Source organism: Myxocyprinus asiaticus, chromosome 2 (assembly GCF_019703515.2).
Source record: "Myxocyprinus asiaticus isolate MX2 ecotype Aquarium Trade chromosome 2, UBuf_Myxa_2, whole genome shotgun sequence".
Classification (NCBI taxonomy): domain Eukaryota; kingdom Metazoa; phylum Chordata; class Actinopteri; order Cypriniformes; family Catostomidae; genus Myxocyprinus; species Myxocyprinus asiaticus.
The window spans coordinates 60,515,223-60,530,928 of NC_059345.1; the positions used below are offsets into that span (position 1 = coordinate 60,515,223).

At 39.7% G+C, this 15,706-nt stretch overlaps 2 protein-coding genes across 2 annotated transcripts in view; both read right to left on the reverse strand.

Moving 5' to 3' along the window:
- Positions 1-15,706, reverse strand: part of LOC127452865 (aryl hydrocarbon receptor nuclear translocator 2-like) — a 1,027,890-nt gene that overhangs the window by 697,545 nt on the left and 314,639 nt on the right. The window lies entirely within an intron of this gene.
- Positions 1-15,706, reverse strand: part of LOC127453124 (ankyrin repeat and SOCS box protein 7) — an 82,512-nt gene that overhangs the window by 60,829 nt on the left and 5,977 nt on the right. The window lies entirely within an intron of this gene.

Genomic DNA, 15,706 nt, shown 5'->3' on the forward strand with positions numbered 1-15,706 from the left:
TTTCTTAAACGTAAGAAATATGATATAGTGTATGTAGTATAAGGGCAAAGGTTGATTTTGGCTAATATTTACGCACCTAATGCTGATGATCAGGGCTTTTTTATAGATCTTGAAGGGATGCTGCAAACCGCTGGCACCCCTCATGATATAATATTGGGAGGAGACTTTAATCTTTTGATGGACTCAGTCCTTGATCACAGTGAAGCAAATGTGTGTAAACCCCCTACAGCAACATAGACGCTTCACAGGATGTGTAAAAATCTGGGTCTTACGGATATTTTGAGAATTTTTAACCAATCTGGTAGGGACTATAAATTTTTTTCATCAGTCCATAAGATTTATTCTAGAATAGATTTTTTTTTTTTTATATCCAAATCCCTCATTTCATCTGTTGTTGATTGCTCAATTGGAAATAGATCATGCCCTCAGATCATGCCCTGGTGAGTTTAGAGGTGTTGCCATATACAGAGAAAAATAAATCATATCGTTGGTGCCTTAATGGGTCCCTTTTGCAAAATCCTGATTTCCAACAAATGTTAAAGACTAAAATCAATGTTTATATGGAGACCAACTGCTCCTCAATATCCTCTGTGGGTGTGGCTTGGGAGGCACTTAAGGCGCCGTTTGTCATCTGATGGCCTCAGAGAATTGACCCGATTGAAATACAGATATAATACTATTTTGCCGCGGAAAGTGGAGTTTTGGCTATTCAAGGCAAGTCAGTCATACTTTGAGTCGGGGGATAAAGCAGGAAAACTTTTAGCTAGATATATAAAGCAGAAAGAATCTTTTTCTACCATTCCCTCAGTGAAATCTGCTGGTGGTGAAATATTTACCTCGGCCACTGATATTAATAATGCTTTTAAAGAATTCTACTCTGATCTCTATAGTTCCACGTCTTCGTCTACTGATGAAGATATTAGAAACTTTGTGGAACCATTAGATCTCCCTAAACTGACGACTGAGCAAAACATTCTCTTGATTCTGAGATAAACTTGGAGGAGCTTGGCGAGATTATTAAGGCCTTACCTACAGGCAAAGCCTGACGGCTTTGCCGCGGAGTTTTTCAAATCTTATGCTAAAGAACTGGCTCCACTTTTGCTAGAAGTTTATACTGAATCATTAAAGAATGGAAAGCTCCCGCCAACCATGACACAAGCCCGGATCAGTCTGATTCTTAAAAAGGACAAAAGATCCAAGTGAGTGTAAAAGTTACCGTCCAATTTCCCTGATCCAGTTAGATGTAAACATTTTGTCAAAAATTCTGGCTAATCGATTACGTTATGACATTTACATTTACGCATCTGGCAGACGCTTTTATCCAAAGCGACTTACAGCGCACTTATTACAGGTACAATTCCCCCAGAGCAACCTGGAGTTAAGTGCCTTGCTCAAGGACACAATGGTGGTGGCTGTGGGGATCGAACCAGCAATTGATTACCAGTTATGTGCTTTAGCCCACTACACCATCGCCACTCCTCTGACAACTCTTATACATATAGATCAGGTGGGGTTTATTCAAGGCCGTAGCTCTTCTGATAACATTAGGCATCTCATCAATATCATGTGGTCAGTAGCGAATAAACAATCTCCGGTCGCAGCCATCTCACTTGATGCCGAAAAGGCATTTGATATGGTAGAATGGGATTATGTTTTTAAGATTTTGGAAATGTATGGGTTCGGGAGTACTTTTATTGGTTGAATTTAGCTACTTTATAGACTTCCTGTAGCGGCGGTACAAACAAATGGACTAATTTCAGATTATTTTACTCTGGATAGGGGCAACCAGCAGGGTTGCCCTCTTTCCCCATTATTGTTCTGTCTTGCCCTGGAACCATTAGCAGCCGCGATAAGAAAGGAGGATGTTTTTCCAGGGGTGATTGCAGGAGGTATGGCGCATAAGCTTTTGCTTTACGCAGATGATATTTTATTATTCGTCTCTGACCCTACTAGAGCTATGCCTTGCCTCCACAGAATTATTAATTCCTTTTCCAAGTTCTCAGGATACAAAGTCAATTGGTCTAAATCTGAAGATTTGGCTTTGACAGCGTACTGCCCACTAACGGCTTTTCAGCCGGGCGCCTTCCAGTGGCCCAAACAGGGCATTAAGTATTTGGGCATTTTATTCCCAGCAAATTTGTGTGATTTAGTTAATTTTGACCCTTTAATAAAAAGGTTTTCTAGTGATGTAAGTGGTCTTCATTACATTTATCGATGATTGGGAAAGTTAATGTTATTAAAATGAATTGTATTCCAAAATTCAACTACCTACTACAATCTCTCCCTGTAGATGTCCCCCTCTCTTATTTTAAGCAATTTGATAGTATAGTGAAGTCCTTCATTTGGAATGGAAAGCGTCCCAGGTTACATTGCAACAAGTTACATAGGCCGATTGACAAAGGTGGGCTAGGTCTACCTAAGATTTTGTTTTATTATTATGCGTTTGGTCTCAGACATTTAGCTCATTGGTCACTTCCACCTGAGAGAGCCCCTCCCTGGTTTGGAATTGAACAGAAAGTTATTGCCCCTATTTTACTATTACAAAGCCTTTCTATTAAACTAATTGGAGAAGTTAAGTCGCACCCCATTATCTCGTATCTGCACGCGCTATGGACAAAAGTGTCCAGAGTGTTTAATTCAGACATTTATTTAAATGTTGCCTCAAGCATATGGCTAAACCCAAAGTTGCGTATTGGTGAGTCCCCTTTCTGTTGGTCGGAGTGGATTGAGATGGGTGTTAATACACTCTGTGACCTATATGAGAGTGGTGGGTTGAGATCGTTTGAAAATTTGGTCCAACATTTAAGGATTCCTAGATCTCAGTTCTTCAGGTACTTACATCTGTGCCACCTGCTTTGTACTATTTTTGGGAGTAGCATACACCCACCTAAAAGGGCAGATACTCTAGAAGTGGTGATTACTGCTTTTGGAAAAGGTAGAGGCATCAGTGTATTTCTCCCTATTCATTCAGAGTCTGAGGGATGGAGCTTCAACTTATCTCAAGAGATTATGGGAGAGAGATTTAAATTTGGTATTGGAGGAGTGTGGGCTAAGATTCTAAAAAACGTCAAGTCTACATCTAAAGATTCGAGGGTGCGTCTGATGCAATTTAAGATTTTGAATCAATTATATTGGACCCCCTCTAGATTGTATAGACTTGGTCCTAAAGACACACCCACCTGCTGGCAATGCCAATCGGAAGACGGGGACACAACCCAAATTTTCCATGTGTTAAAATACAGGAATTTTGGTTAAAGATTCAGGGATTTATGTGTGATGTGTTGGACACAAGGTTTTCATTTTGCCCCAGATATTTTGGGTGATGGGGAAGTCATGAATTTTGGGGATAGCCACTTGACAGTGTGTTGGGTCCTGCCCGGAGTTATGGTGGCCAGGCGAATAATACTCAGGGGGTGGAAGACGGCTGGGGCACCCTCGTTTTGGGAGTGCGGGGAGATGAGCGAGGTTGCGGCATTTGAGGAGGCAATCTTCAGAAGGTTAGGAAAGTGGGATTTGTTTAATAGGAAGTGGGGTGGATATTTAGATTTTTTGGAGGGTTCTCGGGGAGGGGCAGTGGAGAGGGATTTTTGATTTGTAATTTTTAGTTTGATGTGTATGTGCACTCTTGTTTTTTTTGAAAGTATTTTTTTTTATTTTGTTTGTTTCTAATTTTTTGCTATAATAGTAAGAGACCACTGTAATGTGTGTTTGTGTCAGGTGGGGGGGGGGGGATGTTCGGGGGGAGGGGTTTAATTTATATATCTGATTCCGTATTTTATGTTGTGTCTATTGGTTTTTTATGAATGGAATCAATAAAAATTGTAATAACAAAAAAAAAATTGCATCAGATGGACCCTTGCATCTCTAGATGTAGACTTGATGCTTTTTAGAATCCTAGCCCACACTCCCTCCTCCAATACCAAATTTAAGTCTTTCTCCCATAATCTCGAGAGGAGATGAAGCTTCGTCCCCCAAACTCTGAATTAACAAGGAGTAATACGCCGATGCCTCATGACCTTTTCCAAAAGCAGTAATCACCACTTCCAGAGCATCTGCCACTTTAGGGGGGTGTAAACTACTCCCACAAATAGTACAGAACAGGTGGCACAGCTGTAAAACCTAAAGAACTGATCTAAGAATCTTAAAATGTTGGACCAAATTTTCAAACGATCTCAACACCATTCTCATATAGGTCACCGAGTGTAGTAACCCCCCCTCCCAATCCACTCTGACCAACAGAAAGGGAACTTATTAATGCAGAATTTTGGGTTCAGTCATATGCTCAAGGCTACATTTAAATAAATGTCCGAATTAAACACTCTGGACACTTTTGTCCGAACCGCATGCAAATGTGAGATAATGGGGTGTGACTTCACTTCTCCGGTTAGTTTAATAGAAAGGCTTTGCAATGGCGAAATAGGGGCAAGAACTTCCTGTTCAATACAAAACCAGGGAGGGGCTCTCTCAGGTGGAAGCGACCAGTGAGCCAAATGTCTGAGACCGAATGCATAATAATAATAAAACAAAATCTTGGGTAGGCCTAGCCCACCATTGTCAGTCAGCCTATGCAACTTGTTGAAATGTAATCTGGGACGTTTACCATTCCAAATAAAGGTCTTCGCTATGCTATCAAATTGCTTGAAGTAAGAGAGGGGGACATCTACAGGGACAGACAGTAGCAGGTAGTTGAATTTTGGAATACAATTCATTTTAATAACATTAACCTTCCCAAACATAGATAAATGTAATGAAGCCCACCTACTCACATCACTCGAAAACCTTTTTATTAAAGGGTCAAAATTAACTAAATCACAAATTTGCTGGGAATAAAATGCCCAAAAACTTAATGCCCTGTTTGGGCCACTGGAAGGCGCCCAGTTGAAAAGCCGTTACTGGGCAGTACGCTGTCAGAGCCAAAGCTTCGGATTTAGACCAACTGACTCTGTATCCTGAGAATTTAGAGAAGGATTTAATAATCCTGTGGAGGCAAGGCATAGATCAAATGGGTCAGAGACGAATAATAAAATATCATCTGCGTAAAGCAAAAGCTTATGCGCCACACCTCCCGCCATCACCCCTGGAAAATCATCCTCCTTTCTTTTCGCGGCTGCTAATGGTTCCAGGGCAAGACAGAACAATAATGGGGAAAGAGGGGAACCCTGCCGGATGCCCCTATTCAGAGTAAAATAATCTGAAATTAATCCATTTGTTTGTACTGCCGCTACCGGGTGTCTATAAAGTAACTTAATCCATTCCATAAAAGTATTTCCGAACCCGTATATTTCCAATCATACTGATCCGGGCTTGAGTCATGGTTTGCGGAAGCTTTCCATTCTTTAATGATTCCATGTGAACTTCTAACAAAAGTGGAGCCAGTTCTGTAGCATAAGATCTAAAAAAAAATCAGCGGCAAATCCATCTGGCCCCGGAGCCTTGCCTGTAGGTAAGGCCTTAATTACCTCACCAAGCTCCTCCAAGGTTATCTCAGAATCAAGAGAATTTTTTTGCTCAGTTGTCAGTTTAGGGAGATCTAATGGTTCCACAAAGTTTCTAATATCTTCATCAGTAGACAAAGACATGGAACCATAAAGATCAAGATAGAATTATTTAAAAGCATTATTAATATCAATGGCCGAGGTAAATATTTCACGACTAGCAGTTTTCACCGAGGGAATGGTAGAAAAAGACTCTCTCTATTTATCTAGCCAAAAGCTCTTGCCCTGACGGCCAAAACTCCACCTTCCGCAACAAAATAGCATTATATCTATATTTCAATCGGGTCAATTCTCTGAGGCCATTAGATGACATTCGGCGCTTCAGTTCTGCCTCTGCACTTTTAATATTCCCTTCCAACTCCACAAGTTCTCGTGCTTTGGATTTTTTGATAAGGCATACTGTATGTTCCGACCACGAAGAACCACCTTAAGTGCCTCCCAAGCCATGCCCACAGAGGATACTGAGGACCAGTTGGTCTCCATATAAACATTGATTTCAGCCTTTAACATTTGTTTGAATTCAGGATTTTGCAAAAGGGATACATTAAAGCGCCACCTATATGATTTCCTTTTCTCCATATGTGTCAACACCTGTAAACACACCAGGGCGTGATCTGAGACCAAGATGTTTCCAATTGAGCAATCAACATCAGATGAAATGAGGAACTTAGATATCAGAAAAAAATCTATTCTATAATAAATCTTATGGACTGATGAAAAAAATTTATAGTCCCTACCACATGGGTTCAAAAGTCTCCAAATATCTGTAAGACCAAGATTTTTACACATCTTATGAATCGTCAATGTTGCTCTACGGGGCTTTTGCTTTACTATGATCAAGGACTTCAAAGTCCATCAAACGATTAAAGTCTCCTCCCAATAATATATCATGAGGGGTGCCAACGGCTTGTAACATCCCTTCAAGATCTATAAAAATCCATGATCATCAACGTTAGGTGCATAAATATTTGCCAAAATCAAACTTTTCCCCTGAATTTCTGCTAAAACAATAATGACTCTTCCTAATTTATCAATAATCTGTTTGAGATCTTTGAATTGTAGATGTTTACATTAGTCAATGCAATGACTGCCCTGCTCTTATATGAGCCCGCACTAAAGAAAACATGTCCACCCCATATCTTCCCAAATTTTTCAGCTTCCTGCAGGGGAAAATGCATTTCTTGAAGAAACACAATATCATATTTCTTACATTTAAGAAAAGAAATAACCTTCCTTCTTTTTATGGGGTGCCCCAACCCATTCACATTCCATGCGGAGAGAGACAATCCGCTCGTATTAACATTTGACATTTTGACATTAGAAAAAATAGATTCAAAAACAAAATTATAAAGACCACATTCCAACATTAGACAAACAAACCCCAAACTCCCCCAGAAAAAAAAACAAAACAAAATGTGCGCATTACCCCCACGCACGACAGAGCCAACTGGCGCACATCCCTATAAACTCAAACAGTCCATGTACACCTACGAGAGTCCACGCAAAAACTTTGCCATCGGACTGCTCAATTCTACTGCTTCTATACAAATTTTGTAAGACAGAATTAAAAAAACTGAAAATAATCTATAAAACAAACTCCAGCCAATAGGCGGGATAAACACACAGACGTGTAGATTCATCCACATGACTGTTCCAAAGGTGTGTTCCTCCACAAAACAAACTCCAACCGCTCAGCGGAACCAGCACAAAAAGAAACAAAAAAGGTGCCCAGTTTCCTCGGACAGTCAAGTGAATGTTCAGTGAGTCAGGTCCACTCGGCTGCATCACACAATGACTTACTCAGTCCATTGACTTTATGAAGGACAATGCTTTCTGTGGGTATGTGAATGTTTTACGGCCATCCTTAGTATCTATTCTCAATTTGGCCGGGAACATCAGTGCAAAAGCGACCTTCCTTTGATGTAAGAGTTTCTTGTGTTCCTTGAATCGTTCACGTTTTTCTCTTGTCGAATTTCCAAAGTCTGGGAACAAGAAAATGTTGTGGTTCTTCCAAGTAAGCCTTCCTTTACTCCTCGCCTCGCGTAACACGAGATCTTTTTCGGATGATCTCAGAAATTTGGCCAGAATTGATCGGGGCCTGTCTCCCTCAGCGGCTCTCTGAACTGGAACTCTGTGAGCTTGCTCGATTTCCAGCTTATGGCCTGCTATATCGGGCAGACTCGGGAAAAGCTCGTCTAGAAAATTCACCATATCACGGCTTTCTTCGTTCTCAGGAATTCCAACAATTCGGACATTGTTTCGCCGGCTACGATTCTCTAAGTCTTCCAACTTTTCCAAAACGCGTTGCAAGTCTATCTTGGCCGCTAGCGTGTTAGCAGCTAATTCCCTCCGTTGACTCCAGATAATCAATCCGTTTCTCGACGTCCAACACTCTTGTAACCACAACAGAGAATTTAGTCTCCATGGCAGTGATCGATCGACGTACAGTGCATCCAGAAAGTATTCACAGCGCTTCACTTTTTCCACATTTTGTTATGTTACAGCCATATTCCAAAATGGATTAAATTCATTATTTTCCTCAAAATTCTACAAACAATATCCCATAATGACAACGTGAAAGAAGTTTGTTTGAAAAATTTGCACATTTATTAAAAAAAATAAAAAAATAAAAAAAAACACACTTGTACCTAAGTATTCACAGCCTTTGCTCAATACTTTGTTGAAGCACCTTTGGCACCAATTACAGCCTCAAGTCTTTTTGAGTATGATGCTACAAGCTTGGCACACCTATTTTTGGGCAGTTTCTCCCATTCTTCTTTGCAGGACCTCTCAAGCTCAATCAGGTTGGATGGGGAGCGTCGGTGCACAGCCATTTTCAGATCTCTCCAGAGATGTTCAATTCGGGTTCAAGTCTGGGCTCTGGCTGGGCCACTCAAGGACATTCACAGAGTTGTCCCGGAGCTACTCCATTGTTATCTCGGCTGTGTGCTTAGGGTCGTTGTCCTGTTGGAAGATGAACCTTCGCCCCAGTCTGAGGTCCAGAGCGCTCTGGAGCAGGTTTTCATCAAGGATGTCTCTGTACATTGCTGCATTCATCTTTCCCTCGATCCTGACTAGTCTCCCAGTTCCTGCCGCTGAAAAACATCCCCACAGCATGATGCTACCACCACCATGCTTCACTGTAGGGATGGTATTGGCCAGGTGATGAGCGGTGCCTGGTTTCCTCCAGACATGACGCTTGCCATTCAGGCCAAAGAGTTCAATCTTTGTTTCTCATGGTCTGAGAGTCCTTCAGGTGCCTTTTGGCAAACTCCAGGCAGGCTGTCATGTGCCTTTTACTGAGTGGCGGTTTCCGTCTGGCCACTCTACCATTCAGGCCTGATTGGTGGAGTGCTGCAGAGATGGTTGTTCTTCTGGAAGGTTCTCCTCTCTCCACAGAGAAATGCTGGAGCTCTGTCAGAGTGACCATCGGGTTCTTGGTCACCTCCCTGACTAAGGCCCTTCTCCTCAGATCGCTCAGTTTGGCCAGGTGGCCAGCTCTAGGAAGAGTCCTGGTGGTTCCAAACTTCTTCCATTTACGGATGATGGAGGCCACTGTGCTCATTGGGACCTTCAATGCTGCAGAAATGTTTCTGTACCCTTCCCCAGATCTGTGCCTCGATACAATCCTGTCTCGGAGGTCTACAGACAATTCTTTGGACTTCACGGCTTGGTTTGTGCTCTGAAATGCACTGTTAACTGTGGGACCTTATATAGACAGGTGTGTGCCTTTCCAAATCATGTCCAATCGACTGAATTTACCACAGGTGGACTCCAATCAAGTTGTAGAAACATCTCAAGGATGATCAGTGGAAACAGGATGCACCTGAGCTCAATTTTGAGTGTCATGGCAAAGGCTGTGAATACTTATGTACATGTGATTGTTTTCATTTTTTATTTTTAATAAATTTGCAAAGATTTCAAAAAAACTTCTTTCACGTTGTCATTATGGGGTATTGTTTGTAGAATTTTGAGGAAAATAATGAATTTAATCCATTTTGAAATAAGGCTGTAACATAACAAAATGTGGAAAAAGTGAAGCGCTGTGAATACTTTCCGGATGCACTGTCCCTGGTCTGCGGCCCTGTCTGGAGTATCAGCTTGAGCACATAAGTGTCTTTTCATTTCTCCAGATCCTGAGGATTTTCAATTCTTTGACATATTGTCTTCAATCTCACTGGTTTAAAAATTATTAAAAACTAACAAAGTGCACAGTGCTCGCCGTTCACACGTCCAACCCTCACAACGCGACTCCCTTTTTTTGCACGTTTTAATAAAATTGTTATTTAATAAAACTAGTCGAGTATATTCCAGTACGGTTGGTTTGTCATTAAAGAAATGTACATTTCGCCCCAGGCTTGTTCAAGTTCTCTGTTTGCATGCTCATTTCTTCTGGGATCGCCCCTTTCATTGTTTTTTTCTTTTAAGGGTTACAGAGTGTTTATAGAGTATATACTGTATCTATAAACATTATTCTTATGTTATTACTGACTGTTTACTAGTCTTGAATAATTACTTGAGAACTTGATAGAATTCTAACATAAATAGCAAATTAGTAAGTGTTATTATTTGTTGTGGTATTGAAGCTGGTATCAAGAATAGTCAAATTTCACTACAGACTACTGAAATTTTGGTATTGTGACCATGTGTATATTATGGATGGTAGATCTTGCTACGATAACATGATGAAAAAGTAGACCATTTCATAGAACTGTGAGCACCCCTGCTGTTAATTATGATGATGGAGGCTTCTCTTTATTTGACTACTACCATATGTAACATAAAATAACTATCATATGACAATAGCCTCCTCCTCTTCCCAGCACAGTTCACATTTCTGTCGCAGAGAATTGAGCGCAAGTATACTAAGGTTGGGCATCTGTCATAAATTTAGAAAACATACAACAGGAACTTTGACATGTCACTTCAGCATGTAACTATTACTTAAATGTCCCCTTTTCACTCCGGACAAGTAACTTTATTACTTGGAAAAGTGAATGACCAATTTACTTGTCGGAAGGAAACGCACATGACATTGCTTAAAGGGCTATTAACATTATTTCACTTAACAAATTAAGACAATAGTAATATTGTAGGTAATTGAAAGCACATCTACACTGGTGGCCCAAAGGTTGGAATCATGTACAAATTTTGCTCTTATGGAAAGAAATAGTTTTTTTTTATTCACCAAAGTGGCATTCAACTGATCACAAGGTATAGTCAGGACATTAATAACATGAAAAGTTACTATTACAATTTGAAAAAAAAAAAAAAAAAGTTCAGAACTTTTTAAACTACTTCAAAGAGTTCTCATCAAAAAATCCTCTTCGTGCAGCAATGACAGCTTTGCAGATCCTTGGGATTCTAGGTGTCAGTTTGTCCAGATACTCAGGTGACATTTCACCCCACGTTTCCTGTAGCACTTGCCATAGATGTGGCTGTCTTGTTGGGCACTTCTCACGCACCTTACAGTCTAGCTGATCCCACAAAAGCTCAATGGGGTTAAGATCCATAACACTCTTTTCCAATGATCTGTTGTCCAATGTCTGTTTCTTTGCCCAATCTAACCTTTTCTTTTTGTTTTTCTGTTTCAAAAGTGGCTTTTTCTTTGCAATTCTTCCCATAAGGCCTGCACCCCTGAGTCTTCTCTTTACTGTTGTACATGAAACTGGTGTTGAGTGGGTAGAATTCAATGAAGCCGTCAGCTGAGGACATGTGAGGCATCTATTTCTAAAACTAAAGACTCTGGTGTACTTATCCTCTTGTTTAGTTGTATCTGGGCCTTCCACATCTCTTTCTGTCTTTGAAGACTGTAGTGTACACCTTTGTACGAATTCTTCAGTTTTTTGGCAATTTAAAGCATTGTATAGCCTTCATTCCTCAACACAATGATTGACCGACAAATTTCTAGAGAAAGCTGTTTGTTTTTTTGCCATTTTTGACCTTAAGACATGCCAGTCTATTGCATACTGTGGCAACACAAAAACAAACACAAAGACAATGTCAAGCTTCATTTAATGGACCAAACAGCTTTCAGGTGTGTTTGATATAATGGCAAGTGATTTTCTAGTATCAGATTAGCAATTTAGCATGATTACTCAAGGATAAGGTGTTGGAGTGATGGCTCCTGGAAAGGGGGCCTGTCTAGATTTGATCAAAAATGACTTTTTTCAAATAGTGATGGTGCTGTTTTTTTTTTACATCAGTAATGTCCTGACTATACTTTGTGATCAGTTGAATGCCACTTTGGTGAATCAAAGTACCAATTTCCTTCCAAAACAGCAAAATCTGTACATTATTTCAAAATTCTGGCTGCCAGGGTATATGTAAACTATGGTCAGTTAGCAGAAGAGTTAGTTACCACTTCCATCAGAATTAAAATCTAAAGAATAATAAATAATAATAAAAATGTTCTATATGTTAGCGAGTTTTTGGTGTATTAATTTCAACAATTGTATGTACATCTCTTTTACCATCATTAAATTGAATAATTCATAATACAGTTGCTATAAAAAAAAAATCTACACAGCACTGTTAAAATAGCAGGTTTTTGAGATGTAAAAGATGAATCCAAGATCATGTCAGATCTTTTTTCACCTTTAATGTGATAATGCAATCAGCCAAATTGAAGTGCACAACAACATTTTTTTTAAATAAAAGATTTGCAATAACCTGGTTGCATAAGTGTGCACACCCCTTAATACTTGTAAAAGATCCTTTTGCTTTTAATACAGCAGCCATTCTTTTTGAATAAGAGTCCATCAACTAAGCTTGATTTGTCAATTTCTTCCCAGGATTCCTTGCAAAAAAGCTCCAGATAGATCACATTGTGAGGGGATCTCCTGTGCAGAGCCCTCTTAAAGTCATTCCGCAAGTTTTCGATTGGATTTAGGTCTGGGCTCTGACTGGGCCATTCCAAAACTCTGATTTTCTTCTTCTGAAGCAATTTTTTGGTTGACTTAGATTTGTGTTTGGGGTCATTTTCATGTTGAAAATTCCTCTTCATCTTCAGCTTTGTGCTGCACCCACAAGCCTGCAATGCCGGACCTTTATTAATGTGCGTCGGTCAAGGAAAAGCTTAAAACAGGGGTTTCAAACTCAGTTTCAGCCTGGGCCACATCAGGTTTTATTTGTGCCCTCAAAGGGCCAGTTGAAAATGTGGCACCAGTACCTGCTTTAGTAGCATTCATGCAGTTACCAATCATATTACATGCTATGCGAACTGAAATGCACATTTGACAGTAAAGCATTGATTTTGAGGTTGGGATACAGATGAGAATTATGATATTAACATCTGTGGGGAAAAAATGAACACCAAATTTTTATAGAATTGAAATATTCTGCTAGTGTAACTAAGTTGGATCTTCTTTACAGATTCCTTTCATCAGGCTCCTACTGATTAAACTACAGTCATCTCTTGGAATTTCTGAAGGCAAACAAAACAACTTACATTTTCCTACAGTCAGAGAGCATTACAAGAGTACAGATTTTATACAAATGGAAAACTGATGGCTTGGTCCGTAATAATTATGAAAATGTACCATAGTCCTTTCATAATATCCATAGTTTTATCAATGATATTTGTAATAAGTCCATGGTAAAACCATGCATGGCCTCAATACCATGATTAGTAACTATGGTTTCTGCCATAGTTAATACAGTTCAGTTAGTGTTACTACAGTAAACCCATGGTAAATTTTTGTAAGCATTATGATCTGAGAATTGAAAAGACTAATTTATGTTTTTTTCCGTTTTCTTTGTCAGTGCTGTTTAGAATGTGGGGGCTGTTTGTTTTAAACTAGTTACATCACCGATATATCAGAGTTTTTGCAACAGACAATTCTGTAGGCTACCGCATTTAAACGGGTTTCGCAATCCACGTCATGCATCATACTGGTTCAAAAGTGCTTTTAAATAGTCTGTGCGGTTGAGACCAGTCCTCGAATTACCGCACCTGCGCTGCTCTATCCATTCTGCTGTGTTGATAATCGGTCTTTGACAGATGACGTCAAACTCGTGATAAACGAAGTGTGTAACTGCCATTTTGGAGGTATTCTGTGGTTGGAGCATTGTCTTTCCTTTCGCTTTCTTTCATTGCTGAAATGGTACGCTCGTGTTGTGTGAAAAGCTGCACTAATAAGTCACACGATAGAAAAGGTAAAAAAAACTTGAAAACGAGGCAAGATTTTTTTAGGTTTCCCTCCTGGAAAAAGGGCTATGGACAGCAGGTAACGGAGATAACAAAGAGATGTCGGATGGCCTGGGTTGCAGCGGTGAGATGCAAAAACATCACTTCCGCCAAGATATCTCCATTTATGTATGTTTGCACTCTACATTTTCATAAAGGTAAGTACAATATTTTTTTGTATAAGTAACGTTTACAGATGTGTTTGTTTTCTATTTTCTAAAGTAGCAAACGATATATCCACACGTTGTTTTGAATTATCCATGCTATTAAACAACAGACATCCAGGGAGCGGGAGAGCAGAAACGGGTTAATCTGGTCTTGTTAATACTGTAAAATGTCATGCAATCTTCCTATGCAGGGGTGTAAATACTTTGACTTTTAGATGATTCAAATTTTCACTCAGTATCCATACTTTAACTTAAGTATAATTTCTGAGTACTTTTTACACCTCTGGTCCTATGTTATGTAGCTAGCTACAAAAAAAACATTTTCATGTCATTGCAGGTCAACCTGCATACGAGATGATAGAGACTGACCCAGACTGGGCACCATCCCTACATCTGCACCACACAGACATTACACACACAGACAATGCATGCTCTGCAAGACGAAGCGGGAACAATTAAGAAAACACACACGATACGATGGCCCACCAAGCTGGAGGAGATGATCAGCTACACACTGAGCAGGGGACACACGATACCACTCAGGAGGTGGCAGTGGCACAGACTAAATGTAACTTGTGTGCGCGCAGATGTGCAGAAGTAAACTGCCTGTTGGAAGAAAACAGAAAGTTGCTGCGGCGTGAACTTGATGAGTACAGGATGTCTGATGTTTTTTTTTTTTTTTTTTTGGAGATGATGATGATAAAGTACTATACGGGTCTGCCAAACCTGGGAACCTTTATGGCCTTATTACATTTTTTAGTGCCTCATGTCAGACCAAAAGAAAATTCTCACTCCATTTCAAATGCTTCTGTTAACCTTTATGCTCCTCAGATTGGATCTGCCTGCACAACACCTAGCCCATCTCTTTCGTGTTTCCCCAAAGACAGTGTACAGAACTTTCAATGAAGTGTCATTTTTTTATGCAAACCTGAGACGTTCAATTGTATGACAAGACAGAGACACTTTGCACGAAATTATGCCTTACCAGTTTGTGGAGTCCTTTGGACACAGAGTGATTATTGATTGTTTTGAGATTTTCACAGAGAAACCATCCAATCTGAAAGCGTGTGCCCAAACGTTTTATATCAAAAATGTGGGATGGCCGTACAAGTGACAATCATATAACAGAACAGTGTTTTTCTTGACAATTTGTTGCCAGGGGACATTGTCTTGGCTGATAGAGGTTTTGACATACAGGAAAGTGTTGGCATGTTGTGTGCAGAGGTCAAACTCCCAGCCTTTACAAAAGGCAGTCAGCTAGCTGCAAAAGATGTAGAGGAGACTAGAAAAATAGCACATCTAAGAATCCACGTTGAAAGGGTCATCGGAAATGTTTGTTAGAAGTATAAAATCTTAACAGGAACCATACCCATCAACATGATACTTACATGTGAAGGTGAGGACGTCACATTTCTGTATAAGATTGTCACTGTCTGTTGTGCGCTGACAAACCAATGTCCAACTGTAGTATAGAAATGCGTTCTGTGCTGATGTATCTTGATCTATTGTATAAATATGTTTTTCAATTTATGCAACTTTGTTTCTACTACTTCCACTGTGTCCACCTACAGTTTAAGAATACATTTTGTGCTGATGATTTATCCTGCTTGCCTCATCTCCTGTTATGCATTTTAAAATGGCTTTTTCACCCAGTCTTACATGCACAATAAAGTATGTACTATGGCATTTTTCAAAAATGTGGTGTTCTTGATTGTCTCGTTATCAACACTTTGACAGCCAAATGAAGTACGGAAACCAAATGTTGTACACACAGGGTAAGGTTTAATGCTATAATAATAATAATAATAATATTTTAATATAATTTGTAATATTTATAATATATGTGTAATAATACA